The following is a 3,647-nucleotide window of genomic DNA, read 5'->3' as shown; positions in this document are numbered from 1 at the left end:
TTAAAACATAGATGATGCTTTTTTCAATCTTTGATTGAACCTGGTTTTGGGGGTAAAGGGAAGCATCAAAACACAGCATTCTATGAGAAATTGTGGAATGGATACATATGATTGATATGGAATGTGGCTAATGTCATTTGTGCACTGCTTCCCGAGAGAGCAGTGGGCGCAAACGGGATGCAGAGTAAACAGAAGGATGTACACACCTCCAGTTGCCTGCAAGCATATAAAAATTGGAGTCATAGCTATTTAGAGAAGCTGTAATCCGGAAGAAGGAGAAGCTATAATCTGGAAGGAGAAATCTTTTCTTTCTTTTTAAGACAGACCACCTTGCAACACTAAGTTTTCAAAGGCTGCACCGCAAAAATCAGAAAAGTGCAAAATCAAAAGGATTGCTACATTCCAATCCACACATTAGTTTGGGAGGTGAAAGCTGGTCAGCGCACTTTGAAATACGGACCGATCAACTTCCTCAAGTATGCCTTATTTTAATATGTTTCAACTGCCAATAACTTTCTTGCCACATTCAGAGAAGTATAAATAAAACCAGTGTATAACTACCGTATTTTTCGCTCTATAAGACGCACCAGACCACAAGACGCACCTAGTTTTTGGAGGAGGAAAACAAGAAAAAAAATATTCTGAATCTCAGAAGCCAGAACAGCAAGAGGGATTGCTGCGCAGTGAAAGCAGCAATCCCTCTTGCTGTTCTGGCTTCTGGGATAGCTGCGCAGCCTGCATTCGCTCCATAAGACGCACACACATTTCCCCTTACTTTTTAGGAGGGAAAAAGTGAGTCTTATAGAGCAAAAAATACGGTAAGTTCCCATCTGCACCTTGGTCTGCAAGGTGTGGACCAGGTCCGTTCATATTGGAATTCACAAAGATTTACCGGTAATTTCACAAGCATCCTTAGCTAGCACTCATAGTTAAAAGTGATCCCCTTTCAAAAGGTATTGGAACATTGGTGGCAAGATGATACCCTCTTTCTCTTACCAACTTTCACTCCTTCCTCCTGAAAATTCTTTTTGCTAGGTGAATTTATTCTTATATCTGTTCCAATCATTGCCGGATTTACGTATAAGCTAAACAAGCTATAGGTTAGGGCCCCACTCTCTTGGGCCCCCCCAAAAAAAACTAAAGAAAAAAAATTGGATGTACATTTCCAAAATATAAGATAAAAACCAAATTAAAAAACCTACATACAACAACAGTGTTTTGTTTGAGTAGGCTCCTATGATGTAAATAATGGGCCCCGCCTGCTGGCCTGCTCCCTAAAATATCACTGGTTCGCTCATTTCTATATATAGGGCAGTGTTTCCCAAACTTTTTTGGGCAACGGCACACCTGTTTACTGAAAAAAATCTCGCGGCACACCACCATTAAAGCCCCGCCCCGTGACGTCAGCGCGCAGCGTCACGCCGGGAGGGACGCACGAAAGTGAAAGTTTTTTCCCTCCCCCTTGCCGGGGAACCTCCAAGCTTTGGGGGTGGGAGGAGGCAGCAGAGCGAGGGACTGAGGGACGGCGGCAACTGAGGCGGCGGCGGCTGTTGTGGTGGTGGCGGCGATAGCGGGCGGAGGAGGGGGCGGCGGCGGGGCTTGAGGAGCCGTCGCCGGGAGTTGCTGCTGCTGTTGTTGCTGCTGCTGCCCGGACATGCCGGCCTCCTCCTCCTCCGCTGTCTCGCGCTCCTCACTTTTGCACGCGCTGCCCCGCCGCTCGGCACCACCACCGCGGAGCCGCCCCCGGCTCGACGCGGATCCTCGCCGCCGCCGCCTCTCACCGCCCGACTCGCCCGCCTCCCTCCCACGGCACACCAGCCAATGTCTCACGGCACAGTAGTGTGCCGCGGAACACCGGTTGGGAAACACTGATATAGGGTACCTACATTCTGCATGGACTGGTTGCATGGCAACACGTGCAAATGGCTTTAGATACCTATTAGGTCCATAAATTACCATATAGCATATATTCAAAACAAAAAACAGCGACAATTTGTTGTTAACAAAGGACAGGTGGACATATAAAGGGCCCCATTACCTTCAGTAGCTTAGGACCTCGTCAAACCTAAATCGGGCCCTGGTTCCGATGTAATTGCATATTAACTGAACATATCATTCCTTATCACCAACGGGATTTTGGATAATGAACCTCCTTTTGTTTCATGGAGTAAAATGTGTGAAATCTGGAAAAAAAGAAAAGCCACATTCTTTTCACTGTCATTCCAGTGACACACCAGAATGAAATTATTCCGACAGGCAATGGCAGAGATTGAACACTCACGCATTTCTCAAAGATAGATAGCACTGCTGCTTTCTCCCTCCCAGCCCCTTTTTTCTGCCAAGCTACCACAAAAAGCCAAGGAATGAACTGCAAAGCATTCGAGAAAGGGAACCACTTCATAGGCAGTTGCCTTGGACCTTGGGCAAAGACCTCCCCTCTCCCCCGGCTGCCACCCACAACAGCCACTCAGGCGAGTGTGGTTAGTGGAAGAGTCTACACACCATCAAAACACACCGAATGGTCCGATTAAAGGACGACCTCCCAGAAAGTCAATCACGAATCATCATCCACATAAATTGGGCAGGGAGCCACGAGTTTCTCCCTCCTTCACTCCCAACCCCTCTGCGCAGGCCTGTTCTTTGGAAGAGCCAAGGTTCCTCATGCCTAGGAAAAAAACAAAATGAAGGGAAGGGTGAACGAGAGATTTAGAGAAAAGCTTTGAAGACTTTGCCTGAGTTTTGGTTCCCCTCAGCTCACCAGCTTCACAAATTACCAAGAGTAAAAAAGAAGAAGAAGAAGGGTTTGTGTGGATGTTCTTTATTAACCTTGAGGGAAGATTTCTAAAAGAATGAACTGCCCTGGAAAATGTAAGGAGCCGCAAGCAGGCGAGGACGGGCCAAATTAAGCATTGTGAGTTTGATCCAGATTGAGGCTACAATCCTAAACCTTGGAGTAAAGGTAAAGGTACCCCTGACCATTAGGTCCAGTCGTGGACCACTCTGGGGTTGCAGCGCTCATCTCGCTTTACTGGCCGAGGGAGCCGGCGTTGGTCCGCAGACAGTTTTTCCGGGTCATGTGGCCAGCATGACTAAGCTGCTTCTGGCGAAACCAGAGCAGCGCACGGAAACGCTGTTTACCTTCCCGCCAGAGTGGTACCTATTTATCTACTTGCACTTTGACGTGCTTTTGAACTGCTAGGTTGGCAGGAGCAGGGACTGAGCAACGGGAGCTCACCCCATTGCGGGGATTTGAACCTTCTGATCAGCAAACCCTAGGTTCTGTGGTTTAGACCACAGCGCTATCTGCGTCCCACCTAAACCTTGGAGTAAGCCTCACCAACTCCAACAGGACTTACTTCTGGGTAGACATGATTGCAGGAAGACTGCAGGAAACTTCCGTGAGTCTGCAGAAATAATTCTGGGGGGACGGGGCAAGATCCATGACTTTCAATTTACGGGTTGTTGACCTATGACTGAACCCCACATACCATCACATGATGCTGAAGAGAAGCATCGAACAACAGTGGTGATTTACTGCATTGTGTGGTTTTGTACATTTCAGAACTAAATTCTGCCAAAGTGATTTACTTGCCCCTGTAACAATAACAGAGTACAACACTAGAAAGACATACAGCTTTCATTTGTCC

General features: G+C 47.5%; 1 long non-coding RNA gene across 1 annotated transcript; it reads right to left on the bottom strand.

Moving 5' to 3' along the window:
* Positions 1-471: 471 nt before the first annotated feature.
* LOC310700349 lies at positions 472-3,242 on the bottom strand. Its single transcript, XR_014522577.1, has 4 exons — positions 2,503-3,242; positions 1,868-2,183; positions 818-1,300; positions 472-557 (listed from the first exon to the last, which is right to left on the bottom strand). It is a non-coding gene; the product is annotated as an uncharacterized lncRNA (long non-coding RNA).
* Positions 3,243-3,647: the final 405 nt, after the last annotated feature.

This window comes from Podarcis liolepis, assembly GCF_965112155.1.
Source record: "Podarcis liolepis genome assembly, chromosome: 2".
In the NCBI taxonomy this organism is placed as follows: Eukaryota; Metazoa; Chordata; class Lepidosauria; order Squamata; family Lacertidae; genus Podarcis; species Podarcis liolepis.
This window is presented reverse-complemented; position numbering and strand designations above follow the sequence as displayed.